The 16,115-nt window shown below is 43.1% G+C and overlaps 1 long non-coding RNA gene across 2 annotated transcripts in view; it reads left to right on the top strand.

Moving 5' to 3' along the window:
• The first annotated feature begins 293 nt into the window (after positions 1–293).
• The window catches only part of LOC148132293 (uncharacterized), a 220,105-nt gene continuing 204,283 nt past the window's right edge, over positions 294–16,115 (top strand). For both annotated transcript variants that reach the window (XR_015747817.1, XR_015747816.1), the window contains exon 1: positions 294–427. This is a non-coding gene — a long non-coding RNA (uncharacterized LOC148132293). The remainder of the gene's footprint in view (positions 428–16,115) is intronic.

Genomic DNA, 16,115 nt, shown 5'->3' with positions numbered 1-16,115 from the left:
TCCAGTCGCTTTCTGGGCTATGCTTCAGGTTCTTCCCCTCTGTTGCTCTAACAATGAGGCCTCTTTCTCCGGCTTTAACAGATAATCAGAGTTGGAAGGGACCTTATAGGCCATCTAGTCCAACCCTCCCACCCAAGCGGGAGACTCTACACCAGTGGCCCCCAACCTTCTTTGAACCAGGGACCGGTTTCACGATTATTTATTCTTCCACGGACCGGTACCTGAGTAACGCGAGACTCCACCGCCATCGGGACAGCTCTTCGTTCGAAGCCGCCCCCCCCCTCTTCGATGAAACTAAGGCGCGAGCACCCAAACGCCGCTTTCCAACTGAAAACCCGGAAGCACTTTCCAACCGAAAACCCGGAAGCAACCAAAAACCCGGAAGCGCCGTTGAAACAAGATGGCGGCGCCCAAGCTTTGCGGCCCGGTAAAAAATGATCCACGGACCAGAACCGGTCCAGGGACCGGTGGTTGGGGACCCCTGCTCTACACCATTTCTGACAAATGGCTGTCCAATCTCTTCTTGAAAGTCTCAAGTGATGGCTCTCCCACAACTTCCGAGGGCAAGCTGTTCCATTGTTCTGATTGTTCTCACTGACAGAAAGTTTCTCCTTATTTCCAGGTTAAATCTCTCCTTGTTCAGTTTCCATCCATTATTCCTTGTCTGGCCTACAGGTTCTTTAGAAAATAGCTTGACCCCCCTCCTCTCTGTGGCAGCCCCTCAAATATTGGAAGACCGCAATCATGTCTCCCCTGGTCCTTCTCTTTACTAGACTAGCCAAGCCCAGTTCCTGCAACTGTTCGTTGTATGTTTTAGCCTCCAGTCCCCTAATCATCCTGGTTGCTATTCTCTGCACTTTTTCTAGAGTCTCAACATCTTTTTTATAGCGTGGTGACCAAAACTGGATGCAATACTCTAGGTGTGATCTTACTAAGGCTTTATAGAGTGGTATTAGTACTTCCTTTGATCTTGACTGTATCCCTCTGTTAATACAATTTAGGATTGCATTAGCTTTTTTGGTGGCTGCTGCACACTGCTGGCTCATATTTAGCTGGTTGTCCACTAAGACTCCAAGATCCCTCTCACAGTTACTGCTATTGAGCCTGGTTTCACACAATCTATATGTGTACTTTTGGTTTTTCTTGCCTAAGTGTAGGACTTTGCTTTTCTCTATATTGAATTTCATTTTGTTTTGTTTGGCTTGCTCTTGAGAAAGTCACGGGCAATGTTCCAATATGTCACTCATACACCATACGGCTTCCCTTTGCTGCATCTCGTGGTTTACACACAGAGAGAGAGATCGGACGGAATCTGAGGAGGCACAGGATCCATGGAAAGCCAGCAGTTGACAAGGAAGATCCAGAGATCCTTTTTTTCCCCTCTCTATCGTGGCTGAAGTCTGAGAGCACTTTGTTTCTTTGGCACTTTGGCGTTATTTTTAATTTAATCTCCAAGACTTACGTTCCCTTAACTGCGGCCCTTTCAGTTGTTTTAACTTACCAGGCTGGATTCCTGCAATTATTATTTGATATATTGTACCACCACATTCATAGGGCATTAAGATGCCCTGGGAGGGTTTGCATTTCCAAAGAAGGATGCACCTTACCCCCAGAGAAAGAAAGGTATTCCCTGTCACCATCCGTAGCTGTTTCTTTAACAAAGGCTCGATGTGCATATCCCTTTGCACTGTGAAATGCTTGTGATGTAGAGACGGTGGTACCCTGAGAACTGCAAACAGCAGACCCCTTTTCCAGGAATTTTCTATTTTGCCAGAAGCTGATCCTATCTACCACCACCCCGCCTCTCCCAAGAAAAGGGAAAGAGGATTCAAATGGGTGTTTGCCAAATGAATTATAATCAAAGACATTGAATCCAGCTAGTGGAAAACAATCCTCTTGAATCGGAGGCCTTTGATATAAACTTGAAATACATTATGGCAGCCAGAGCCGTCCTGCCCACTGGGCTTCCTGTATGCTTTTTGTCCCATTCTCTCTCTTGCTCGCAGCATAAAGCACATTTTGTAGGTTTAGGCCTCTCCTTGGCTCCGGCCCCTCCCATTCCCCTTCTGTCCTGAGGTGTTTTTCCCGAGCCGGAGCCACTCAAGCAAGGCAGAACCAGGACTCTGGGAAGCCTGCTTGCCACACAAGAAGGTTTCTCGGGAGGCCCCAGGGGCTGTACTCCCTCACAAGCTGCAGGGAAGGTTTATGGCTTCTTCCCTGCACGGAGTCCAGCAGTTCAACCAACCTGCGGTTGAAATTTGCTTTCTCTTCCCAGGCCACCTCCTTTCCCCCCCACCACCCCCTTGCTTCCTTATCACAGGCCCCGGAGAACAGCCAAAATCAGCAAGTGGAGCTACTACAGGCTGCAGAATGAATTTCCTGTGGGGAAGGAAGGAAGGGTTAGTCTCTGTTGTGGCTCTTCTGAAGGGCAGCTCTTGGAAAAAGCTGCCAATTCTGCACACAGGGAGCACTGATCTTGGACACCCTACTCTCTCCCCCACTTCCCTTCTGTTGGATAATTTGAACTACTTGAATTCAGGGAATGGACACACATTTGCCTTGGTTAATGTCCAATGCAATGCTCCCCCCTCCAGAGCTGAGAGCTTGGAAGCCAGGGGCTCTTTGAATGTCGTCATCATCATCATCATCATCATCATCATCATCATCATCATCATCATCACAACTTCCAGGATGTCAGCTGGTCAGGAAAGTTGGGAGTTATAGTTTAGCAGTTCAGCTCAGAAGTTACTTGTCCCTTCCTTAGTACCATCCTTGATGCATCTTTTTACCAAAGTTATCTTTAATTTTCAGTTTCTTGATAGGACAAGGCTGAGGACAAGACTTACTCAATCCAGAGCAAGGCTATGAATTGCAGATGTGTCTATGCTTAATTTCCCAAACTAAAGGAATTGTTTTGCCCTTTATTTCTTCATAAATAGCAATAGCACTTAGACTTATATACCACTTCACAATACTTTGCAGTCCCCTCTAAGCAGTTTACAGAGTCAGCCTATGGCCCCCATCAATTTTGGGTCCTCGTTTTACCCACCTTGGAAGGATGGAAGGCTGAGTCAACCTTGAGCCTGGTGGGATTTGAACTGCCAAATTGCAGGCAGCCGACTCTCAGCAAAAGTAGCTTGTAGTACTGCACTCTAACCACCGTGCCACCAAGGTTCATAAAGCTGTGGTTGTTATGGCAAGAAGCAAATCAGATTTCAGCTTCCTTTCAATCAATGCAACATGGCTATAGTTCTCTCCCATCTCCCTCCGATATATATATATATATATATATATATATATATATATATATATATATATATATATATATATATATATATATATATGTGTGTGTGTGTGTGTGTGTGTGTGTGTGTGTGTGTTTTCTTAAGTTTTCATGGTGAAGACAGAAGCCTGAAGATGATGAATGAGACTTCATCGAAACGTTGCCTAGATACTTCCAATCTTACGCGGAGAAACCCGAATAACCAAAGATTATATATATATATATATATATATATATATATATATATATATATATATATATATATATATATATATATATATATATTTAACTGATCACATGTCTGGCTACTATCTGATACTTTGCTAGGAAATTCCAATGATGAAGACTGGGAAGAAAAGAGGGAGACAAGAAGAGACTTTTGGTGAGTCCCTGATACCTCTTGTGATTCCAGTCACACCCTTTGCTAGCATAAGTTCTAAAAATAATTTAAAAAAGCATTTATTCTTCATTTTCTCTTAAGATAAGATGTACTGTTTAATATGCAGTTTCTCCAAAGCCATCAAGAGATTTCCCTCATCATCACCTTTTCTAAAATTGCAAGTGGAATAATATTATTTTACAGTTGAGTGGAAAACTTATTACTCTCAATCTACTTCATCTTTAAGTCATGCCTTCATAGTAGCTTATTTGTGGGGTTTGTTACTTTAAGGACTATCATGCATCCCTGTGAGAAAACTGCACCGAGTTTACTGGAAGCCTTTCCTACCTTGGTGCTTTCCAGAAGTTTTTGACCACAACCTCCATAGTTTGGGCTTGCGAGCAGTCAATAACAACATTTCTGGAGGCTGGAAAGTGAGGGCATCCATGTCAGGAAGGCAGAAGGAACTAATACTTTAATCACCCTGCAATCTAAATTCGCTGGAGTGTTTTCCTGAAGTGTATAAATGAAATGAAAATACAGTGAAAGGCAGGCAAACAGTTCAGAACCACAAAGAAACACTGTCCTGGTAAAACCCCATGAAAATATAAACAGTCTCACACGGAGAGATGCTAAAGAGTCACACAGGCAATAAGCAAGTACAAAAACTGGCTTTCACTGCCAGGGGAGTAATGGAGAGGCTAAGAGGGCCAGTGCAGCCATTAGTCCTCACAAATGCTAAACTCTCCCCAGGGGTGGGATTCAAAAATCCCAGCCACCAGTTCGCTGCCCAGTTGCCGGGTGGGCGTGGCCATGGTGGGTGTGGCCTACCGGAACTTCCTGTTTCTGGCTTGTGGTGGTCCTCCAGAGCCTGGGGGAGGCCATTTTCATCCTCCCAAGGATCCGGAGGTTTCTCTCGGGCCTCTGGGAGGGCAAAAATGGCCTCCCCCGGGCTCTGGAGGCCCTCCAGAAGCCGGAAACAGGCCCATTTCTGGACAGCCCATTTTCCCCCCCTCCTTGAGCCTCAGTGCAAACCCTGCATTTACCTCCATCGAAAATGGAGAGCGTGGAGACTCCTGGGAGGGGAGGGGTGGACAAGGCCAGCTAGGCGGTTGAAATACCGATTCGGTGAATCAGATGTAACTTTAACATCCGGTTTGCCTGAACCGATCCAAACCGGTAGAATTTCACCCCTCTCAACGCATGTTGCCTTTCATACTGACAACTCTTTCCTATAGGTTGAGCAGAAGCCTGTTGGGGGGGTGGTGGTGGTGGTGACATCACTCTAAGGCACTGGTTCTCAATGTGTGGTCCATAGACCCCTGGGGAGCCACAATGTCTTCATAGTGGGTCTTGATGCAGTCTAGTGCTTTAAATCATGAATTTAAAGTCTTGGTGGTCCAAGGCTATGATCTATGGCCCCAAAAGAGGCCCGTGGTGAAGAAAAGTTTGCAAACCATCGCATGAACCAGCCACAGGAGGAATCTATCAGATGAAGAGGTTCGGCTAGTGCATAGGCATATGTGTGTACACATGCTTATATATACATGTGTGGTGTGTAAATATAGATGAGGATGAAGTAAGGGTAGACTAGATCAGGGATCTCCAACCTTGGCCACTTTAAGACTTGTGGACTTCAACTCCCAGAGCTGAGGAACTCTGGGAGTTGAAGTCCATGTCATAAAGTGGCAAAATGTCGGCGACTTCTGGACTAAATAACCCGTGCCCTGTTGGGTCATTATTTCAGGGATATTTCCTGACGTAAACAGAGAAACAGATGACTGCAAATGGGTAAAAAAGCAGCAGAAGTGGGAATGACTGCTGGTTTCCTCGTTGAGTTTCCTTATGGGAAATTTCATTCCCTCGGAGGAGCTATTAGTCCTAGATTTTGGACCCTTTCTGTAAGTTGGTTCATTTTCTGTAAGTCTGTTCAAAAACTGTTGCACTATGATGATGCACTGTTTCACCTAGTTAAAGGTAATGGGAAAACAAGAGTTTTCGTAGTACAGATCAGGGATCCCCAACCCTTGGGCTACGGGCCACTACCAGACCATGGCTTATTTGACACTGGGCCACATGCATGGTGGGCTGGCGCATACACCGCTCCACTCATGAAAATGGTGGGCCAGCACGTACGCATGTGCTCCGGCCCTCCACTCTCAAGGCCTAGATCTTCTCTCCCCCCTGCCAAACCACAAAGGTTGGGGACTGCTGGTATAGATGATGTAGATCAGTGGTGGGATTCAAATTTTTTTACTACCGGTTCTGTGGGTGTGGCTTGGTGGGTGTGGCAGGGGAAGGATACTGTAAAATCTCCAGTCAGTGGTGGTATTTGCCGGTTCTCTGAACTACTCAAAATTTCCGCTATTGGTTCTCCAGAACTGGTCAAAACCTGCTGAATACCACCCTCTGGTGTCAATACAGATGCGGATACAAGTGTGAATTATTAATCAGGGTATGTGGAGCTCAGTTTTCAAGGGTCCCCAGTCTATTTCAATAATCCCCTTTCTCTACCCTTCTGAGAAAACAAAAGTCCAGCAGGATTATTGATTGATAAAGGCTGTCCTTGTCCAAAAAGACACAGGGTGCTTAAAAAAATATCCACCTTAATACATATGTTAAAATACACACCTAAACCACTGTTTGGATGAAAAGAGTTATTCCTGACATTCAGAAAAAAGGATTTGGCAGGAGGCCTACAAGTATCCTTCTCAGGCTTAGGAAGAGAGCCAGGTCTTACCATAACAGTTTTCTGGAACCCTTGGACAGTGGGAATCGTCCATATCTCCAGGGAGATGCTGTTCCAGAGGGCAGGTGCTGCAACAGAGAAGTAATGCTTCCTTTGGTCCCAAAAGTTGACAAAATTTAATTGAGAAGACTTAGAACACATCTACTTTGCCAAATGCAGTGAGTGGACAGTAACCACTGGAGATGGGTGATGTCAACTTCGAAACGGACCAGGCCTACCACAGCCATCTTTCCAGTTCTCAGCCACCACATAGTATTGGTGGAGGGGAGGAGGTCTGGAATGTCAGACCAGACAATAACAACACTTGGTTCCTATGGGAACCAAGGTCATCTCAACAGGTGTTGGCTAGAGGCTAAGGGAAGTTGCCAGAGAAATACCAGAACACCTGATTGGACAATGTGACCTGTGACAATCGGGGAGGGAATCATCTATTCTTGGAATTATACTGAAACCATGGGAAACAGAGTTGGTTTTGCTTTCATTCGTTCCAATATGATGTACTCAATAAAACAGTTCTATGACAAAATTATGCAAGTTTTGGAGTGCTGAATTGGTCATTAGTCAGAACTTTGACAGGTGGTTCCTCAAATAACCAGGCTCTGATGGAGTGTGGCCTTGAACCTGCTTTATTCAAGTGCTGTCACCATGACTTTTTTTTTAAAAAAAACTTTCTGCTGTTGTTTCATCTCTTTGAGTGCTTTCAGTTGGGGATTATCACAGAAGACGATCAACCCTTATGGCATATAATACAACAGTTTCTATCCTCCACTCTCTTTGAAGCATTGCAAATACCTGCAAAATCTCTGGAGGCAATTGAAAGAATGTATACAACCCATGCCTCTAACCTTTTTGTTTCCAGGAACCTTGTGTTTCATTTTGACTGTTACCTGGTAGGGAATCTGTGATCTTCCCAATGTGGATGAACTGCAGCTTCATCGCTGCCTATCCAGGGAGTTGTAATTCAGCCATATCTGAAGAATCAAACTTTGATCCAAAGAGCTCTGGAATTCCTTGGAGATTTTTTGAGGGGTTCTTCAAGTTATTGTAACAGCGGATCATTTCTCCTAAAAGGCTGTCCTGTGACTCTTTTCCTGGAATGCAGAGCTGTAATGGGAAGCTAATTAAGTTTTACCCTGCTTTATTGGGTCATGCCAGGTCATGATTAGACTCAGCAAGAGTTTTCAGTGTCCTATGTAAACCGAGAGTGTGCGTGTTTACAGTAGCCTTTTCTACAGGTAGGGTTTCAAAAAAGATGGAAAGTTAGAACCCATTGGTCTAGGTTTGGCACCAAGTCTTGAATTGGGCTTGGAATGGTTCCTGAAACGTTGCGATAGATCAAGTATGATTTCTGAAAAACCACACGCAAACAAATAACCTTCAACTTGAGCGAAGTTGATCGGGTAGGTTTGGCGGCCCTCACTTGTTGTGAAGCAATTTGCAATTCCAGCTGGATGAAACAATGTTCGCAGGGCTCCAGTCTAGATGATACAGCATTAACAAAGAGGGCAGGGCAAGGAGCCACAGGACTGTTGGGCAGATCTAGAAATATGCGCTGAGAGAAGTATGCAACCAGAACGTCCTGCAATATCTTTTGTAAACAGCACACATCAGAAACAGGCTATTTTTAAGGATGAACTCTAAATGATCTTGAATTTGAGATCCAGCTCCAAACATCCCTCCCTTTCTGTCCCAACATGGCAGCAGCTTTGAAAATGGCTCTGTGATGCTGAGTCCCCTTGTCTTACTTTGACTCCTTTGGGCTACATAGGCCGAGGCTCCCTCTGCTCTCCTCCCATGTCCTCTTCACCTCGTTCAACGACAATAAGCAGAGGAAATTCTGGAGCTTGATAATGCTTTCTTCCCTTAATAGCCACATTTTTGTCCTCCTGGCAGCCAGTTAAATTCTAATAATCTGATTGGACTGTGATTCGGCTTGAGATCGATATCGGTTTCATCTAGGCAATTTCCCATATTATGAGGGCGGGCTAAATCTACTGGTCTCGGTTTGGTTCTCCAGAACAGAGAGTACTTTCCAAAATTGGATAAGGAGGGAAGCAGCTGTTGTTCAGGCTGGCTAAAATTTAAAGAAACTAAAGTACAATGCAGATACAGGGCACCTGAGGGGAAAAAAAGGTATCCTAGAGCAGGGCTGTCAAACTCGCAGCCCGCAGCCTGGATGTGTCACGTGCTGACCACGCCCACTGCCAGTTTAGCAAAGGGGGGAAAAGTGTGATACATTGTGAGATTGACACCCGGGGTGGGATTCTACCGGTTCGCACCTATTTGCTAGAACCAGTTGTTAACATTCTAAGCAGTTCAGAGAACCGGTTGTTAGAAGAAATTATTGGCCTAATCCTGTAAGGAAGGCAGGAAGGAAACATTCTGGTGTTGCTTACAGAAACTGCCTCTCCATTAACCCTTATTACATTCTTGGCAGGACTAGACTTCCTGTCTCAGAAACGTCTCTGGAGTTTTTTCCCCCTCCTTTGCTGATACTTTGCTTGTGTGGAGTGACCATTCAAAGTTACAATGGCACTGGAAAAAGTGACTTATGACCATTTTTCACACTTACGACTGTTGCAGCATCCACACAGTCATGAGAGGCCAGGCGAGGAGATGCATGCCTCGATGTGAGTGATATTGAGTTGGCCATGCCCAGCCAGTCACATGACCACCAAGCCATGTCCACCCAGTCACATGACCACCAAGCCATGCCAACCAACTAAGCCACGCCCACAGAACTGGTTGTTAAAAAATTTGAATCCCACCTCTGTTGACACCCCTTTCCTAGAGGAATCTATAAAGAAGCTAAACTCATTTTTCGAAACATGTAATGAAGATGAGTTTGGGTGGCAACATGTCAAGTTGTAAGCTGTTGGTTAAGAAGCCAGGGCATGTTGGGGCTTCCCAAGATGTAGAAAAATCATAATCTAGAGCAGTGGCCCCCAACCTTTTTTGTGCCACGGCCTGGTACCGGCATCACAAAATGATCCACGGCCCGGTACCGGCATCACAAAATGATCCACGGCCCGGTACCGGCATCACAAAATCATCCATGGCCCGGTACCGGCATCAGCACGCATGGCAAGGCGAGCTGAGTGACCGGCCAGCCAGCTGTCCCCCGCTTCTCCCCGCCACCTTCAACTCCTCCTTTGTACCTTTGTCGATGGGCTTCGGGACGGCTTCGGGACGGTCGCTCGGCTCGCCTTGCCTTGGGTGCTGAAAGAATCCTCGCGCCTTAGTTTTGTTCGAAGCCCCCCCCCCTTCAATGAAACTAAGGCACGAGGATTCCTTCAGGACCCAAACGCCGCTTTCCAACCGGAAAAGCTCACCGGAAGCACTTTCTCATCAAAACAAGATGGCGGCGCCCAGCAAACCGGCAGCCCGGTAGAAAATGTTGGGGACTCCTGATCTAGAGCTATTTGTCTGCTTTCCCCCCCCCACACTACTAAACTCATGTTTAACATCCCTAAAGGCTCAGGCTTTTATAGGCCATGCTTTAAACCATGGCTTACATATCCAGACATCAGGTTGAACTATACCAGGCACAAAGGGCACCTCCTGATTCTGCTTTGCAACTGATTGCAAATCGTGACTTGTCATTTCAGAGGTCAGGGTCAACTTATATAGCTAAGGAACCCTGGTCTGCCTCTTTCTCCCGTCTCCATTATGCACATTTGGCATTTATCTTCCTGAACAGCAACAATTTGGGGTTAGAATGACCGGCTTGGTCGTTCCCATAATTTGGTCACCCTTTAATTAGGCACCACAACGAAGGGAAAACTTGTATCCTTTGAATGAAATTGAGCTACGGGGTGTTTCTGTTTGCTCTACAGGAGCTAATCTTGTACTAAAAGGTGTCCTTTTCAGTTTGCAAATCCCTTCTTTACTTTCTGGGGCAAAAACTATTTTCCCATCTCTTTCTGAAAGAGCTTTAAATGATATTCATTTTTTTCTTGGCGGTAACTTTGAGTAGATTTTAGCGTTGTAAAGATAGCGGAGAGTCCTGTTTCTCCCAACTCAGTTGCACATCTGTTCCCGATCTTAGAAATTCCCCTCATGATGTCTCCCCTGGGATTGATGTGGAAAGCCAGAAAAAAACAACAACTGCAGACTGCTGGAGAGAGAATCATCATATAAAAAAAAGAACGGCACTTATTCATGTCTTTTTTTGCCTACCTCGTAACTCAGACTCAAAAGTCCTCTCTCCCTTTATTAAAATTTTACAAGATGTTTGGAAGATATTTGGGGTTTTTTTTTGCCCGATGCGACACCTCATCACTGTCTGTAACTCAGCTTCAACCAACCCAATATGTGGTTTTAAATAAAATAAAAAGTTACTACAGCTGTGGCCCCAGGGGTTGATTTTTCCTAGCTTTATTTCTGAAAATAACATTTGTGTGTCCAATTTGTTTTTATTAAGGAATAGAGAAGTGAAAGAATTTCAGACAGGCTACAAGCTCCCTTTCTGTTCCCTACCCTAGCCCAGAATCCCCAAAAGAGAACTTAAATTGAGTAACTAAATTTAGATAAATTTGTGTATAAATTTGATCCTTGTGTGTGATATGAATACAAACAGACAATACAAAAATCAAGTATTCGCAAGCTAGAGATATGGAAGAGGATGTCAAAGACATTTAAAGCTGGCCTGCTTAAGTCGTCCTCAGTTGTGTGTTCCTGACCTCTAAATGGCATAAGGAACCTGGGCCAGTAAGATCTTAGAAGTACAGATTTCCCAAGCCTTTTTACCTTCCAGATCAGGGGTCTCCAACCTTTGTCACTTTAAGACTTGTGGACTTCAACACCCAGAATTCCCCAGCCAGTCGGCTGGGGAATTCTGGGAGTTGAAGTCCACAAGTCTTAAAGTGACCAAGGTTGGAGGCCTCTGCTCCAGATACTTTGAAATTTCCATCTTCCATGCTCTAGCCGATAGAGAGCAAGGTCCAACAGGCCTAGAAGGTAGATTGTGCAGCAGAACATACCAGGTTTGAGAAAACAGTGAGAACCTGAAGTCCCCAACCAAGATCTAGGCAAAATGGAATGTATTCAGTCGTGGGCCCACATAAATTATTCCACCTGAATCGTTAGCATCTCTGATCTGGAAAAAAAGGGAATGCATGAAATGCTGTTGCTTTCTCCTTAATAATGTTTAACAGTGCCTCACTATAGAAATAGAACAGCAGTATAGATAGCTCATCATCTTTATTTAATGACCCCATAATCCTTTGCGGAGTGGAGACTGGGCATCTGAATGGAGCTAGCAGAGTGTTTTAATGGCCGGATGCCCCTCCTGTCACCAGTGTGGAGTTTTGTTCAGCGGATATATTCTCAGTGTGCCCAGAAGTATGGAGCTATGCCCTAGTAATATTCTCCGTGATAAAGATGATCAAATCTACATAATCCATACAAGATAGAGGACAATCAGAAACTGATTCTGTCTTAGTGTGTGTGGTGGAAAATACCTAGGCAGGGACAGGTTCACTCTCTCCCAAGAAACCTAATTAGATTAGATTAGATTCAACTTTATTGTCATTGCACATGAACACAGGCAATGAAATACAGTTAGCATCTAACCAGAAGTGCAAAACAGCAATGAAGTATACATATACATATACATATACATATACATATACATATACATATACATATACATATATATATATATATATATATACAAAATATATAACTATATATGGATGTACAGAATATATATGAATATACAGAATATATATCTATAGAAGGAATATATACGGCTGTACAGAGTGTTTATGAACATATTGAATATAAGTATAATGCACAGAGAGTTTATACAAGCTATATTATATATCATCAGGGGAAGTATCAATGTGTGGTGAGGGGGAGTAGAAGATTTCATGAGAATCAAGCCCAAGTTTAAATATTGGATACAAGATAAACTTTCAATGCGGGTCTCTTCCACATACACCATGAGTCCATTCCCTGCACAAGACTGCATGCCTTGCATTGTGTTGAACCTACCGCAATGAGTTTGTATAGCACAACATCCAGTTTGAAAAAAGAATTCTGCAAAATTTGCTGACCAACCTGATGTCTCTTGTTGGTCCCTCAAATATTATTATCCTGTCATTTTTTTTATTCTAATGGAGATGTTCTATAAATGCTTTGTTTTATTCTGAATCATAATAAATCAACACAGCTGTAAACATTCTTTTTTTTAAAAAAAAAAAAGCTGATTAATGTTCAACTTGAGTTTTCTGGTCTTTTTCATCATAGAGACATGAATTATTTCCCCAAACTGAATTTATTTTGCAAGTTCACACTCGACCAATAAAGAACTAGGAAGCTTAACTGTTCTTGCCCAATAACTGAATGCCTAGTTTCTGATGAGTTTTAGCTTGCTGAAACTTCTTTCAGGCTCTGATACAAAAACTGACAGGCTGAACAAAATCTCCAGGGTTATACACACTATTCAAAATTAATTGCTTTAAAAAAAATCAAACTCATTTTATTGAAAGTTATAGCGGTGCATATTCTTTTCTAACAGCAGACTTTGAAGGAAAAAATTCAACAGCTTCTTGTAAAGCAAGATATTGTAAATTTGGAACTTATTCCTCTAGCAACACTTTTTGTACTGGCCTCAGACTTGGTATTTCTAATTGTTATGATGCTCTACCCTCTTCTGTCTTCTGTGCTTCTAACGGATTCCAGAAAATTTTACAAGTTGTGGATGACATCAATAGATAGCTGTGCAGCTCCACCTGAATCCAGAAAGCCAGTTAGGATTTAACCCTAAAAGATCACCCAACCATTGGATTCCTTTAGTCACACTGGTTTTCACTGAATTTTATTTTCTTCCTTTGTAAACAATTTTTAAATGGAGGGGTAACTGGATAGGCATCTACGCAATTATTATTTTGCTTTTAAAATATATAATCTGTCCTGCCCTAAAATGGTACTTGCTCTGATATCAATGGACTTGGCATGAGGGATACTGAGGGAAATTCCATCGAATTCTTGCAATTCTAACTGTACCTTTATTTAAATTAAGCAAAAATGTGAAACTGAATATTTCGGAGTGATGGTGAAGAGAGTTTTGGTCTTAACATTATTTGAAATTATGAGCTGATAAAAACAGAGAACAGTTGGAGTGCAAAGACGGAAGAAGATAAATCTGAACTCCTGCTGGAGCAGGCAGGCTGAACTAGAACAGGGGTCTCCAACCTTTCTGGCTTTAGGGACAGGCGGGCAGCAGTGGCAGCGGGGTGGTGGAGAAGTGAGGGTTCTGTGTCCTCTCCCACCACTTAGACCAGGGGTCTTCAAACTCGACAGTTTTAAGACTTGTGGACTTCAACTCCCAGAATTCCTCCTCCAGTCATGTTAGCTAATTCTGGGAGTTGAAGTCCACAAGTCTTAAACTTGCCAAGTTTGAAGACCCTTGACTTACACACTCCTGGAATTGGGTTGTGGTGGCCAATAGCAGGCCACCAATACAGGTCATGGCCTGGGAGTTGGGGACCCCGACCTCCAAGGTCCCTTCCAACTATGTTCTATGTACTGTCTCACCTGCTACTTGCACAGCCCAATACCAAACCTGTGCTGTGGCTGTCACTTGTCTCCTTCCAACTCTGGCATTGAAATGATTACTTCACAACACAAACATCCTTTCATGAGCAGCTGTGCTCTATTCAGCAGCATGGGTGGGGGTACATGTAAGCCTCAATATGAGGCAGAGAAACTGTGGCTTAATGAATGAATCCACGCCAGGGCAGTCCATGGCTTCCTGGCACTGAGAATCCTATGCTTAACTGATATACACACACCCCTCCCAGCTTAGAGAAAAGAACAACATTAAAACAAACTGGGAAATGCTAGCCTAAAATAGATGTAGCTACAGGCTGTTCCTAGTGAGTCCATAATTCATCTATAGTATGTGCTAGCCTTAAATCCTCCTAGAGAGAAAGGTTGCTTTTTTTTTTCTCTTCCTAAAGCTGCCTTTCAGCTCCACCCCTTGCAATTTACGGGTTGTGTGGGTGGTTAATCCCCTGCTTGCTCACCTCTCCTTGGCATTTGATCTGGCATTTAACTCTTTTGACACTGTGATTCCATGGTAATAGGCCTTCCTATTAAGTCTCTTTGTGAAACTTGCCCGGTCTCTCCCAGACAAGGTTGCACAAACTCCATCCTAATCCCAAACAAGCGTCTAGTATGTGCAAGGATAAGGTTCCTTACCAAAGAGCTGCAGTGAGGGCGAGAAATGGTCTGAAATGTTATCTTTTGTGCAATTGTTTCACAAGCACAGGACCCTGCAGTTGTAATATGAATGTGCATGTTCCCCTTTCATGATATCGATGTCCACAAAATAGCTTCTCATTCTGCATTAGAGATTCTCTAGTTGTATTCCAAACAATCAAGAACCTTTCTAGAGGGATCTACCAAGACCAGGTGGGATCCCAGAAAAGCCGTGCCTTCGGAGCTGGGAAATGGCACCATTGGGCAACTGCCAGAATGGAGCCCAAAAATTCTGTTGTCAAGTGAGACATTTATTACATGAGTTTTATGATCCTGCTTGCCACTGTTGTTAAGTGAATCACTACAACTGTTAAGTTAGCAATGTGGTTATTAAGTAAACCTGGCTTCCCCATTGACCTTGCTTGTCAGAAAGTTGCAAATGGGGATCACACGATTCAGGCACACTGCAATGGTCATAAATATGAATCAGTTGTCAAGGGTCTGAATTTTGATCACATGGCTATGGGGATGCCATAATGGTTGTAAGTGAGAAAAACAACCACTTTTTTTCTTTTCTTTTTATTATTATTATTATTATTATTATTATTATTATTATTATTATTATTATTATTATTATTATTATTATTATTATTATTATTATTAAAAAGTTTTTTATTTTTAACAACAAACTTAAACAAACATAAATATAAAACAACAAATAAAACCTTCTTTCAATTATACAGTGTGTCGGTTGGAACATATTTCTTGTGCACAAAATCTATAGTCGTTTCCTCTTAGATTTAAGTTTACATTCATATTACATTTGTCAACTTGCCATGTCATATTATATTAGTGTTACATCCTCATTAGACTTTAATTTCAAATCCACATTATCCTTTAGAGCAAATCTCAATTCTTATTGGTTTTATTTCATATTATAATTCATTCTATAATAATCCATACGGCCACTTTTTTCAATGCCGTTGTAACTTTGAACAATCACTAAACAAACTGTTGTTGAGGACTACTTGTACAATTGTTAGGTTCCAACTCTGTTATCTACAGTGAGCCCTTCCCCGCTTCCCCTAAAATTAGTGCTCCTGACAGCATTAGATCACAAGTAAGTATTACTTTAATTTTATGCAGTGATCTAGATCTAATGAAATTCTGGACCATTGTGGGAATTAATGGCACCAGGGTGGCGACCAGGGGCAGTCATATCAAATGGCAACACTAGGGGAAGCAGCATTGAGAAGCGGCAGATATTACACAGCCTGCCCTGCCCTTCCTAAGCAGTTTTGCTTTCAAAATGAGGCTTCAAAGGTACACCAGCTAAAAAGATGTGACTTACAAGATGTTCTTTAAACTTATGACATTGCAGCATTCCCCCACAGTCACATGATCAAATTTGAGCCCTTGGCAAACGGGCATGTGTTTTTGGCGGCTGCAGTCTCCCTGGTCACATGATTGTGATTTTAAATCTTCTCAAGTGGCTT

This window comes from Notechis scutatus, chromosome 2 (genome assembly GCF_049901735.1).
Source record: "Notechis scutatus isolate UNSWTSFEM ecotype Mainland chromosome 2, rNotScu1.2, whole genome shotgun sequence".
NCBI classification, from domain to species: domain Eukaryota; kingdom Metazoa; phylum Chordata; class Lepidosauria; order Squamata; family Elapidae; genus Notechis; species Notechis scutatus.
Note: the sequence above shows the minus strand (reverse complement) of the source record. Positions and strands in the feature narration are given on the sequence as shown.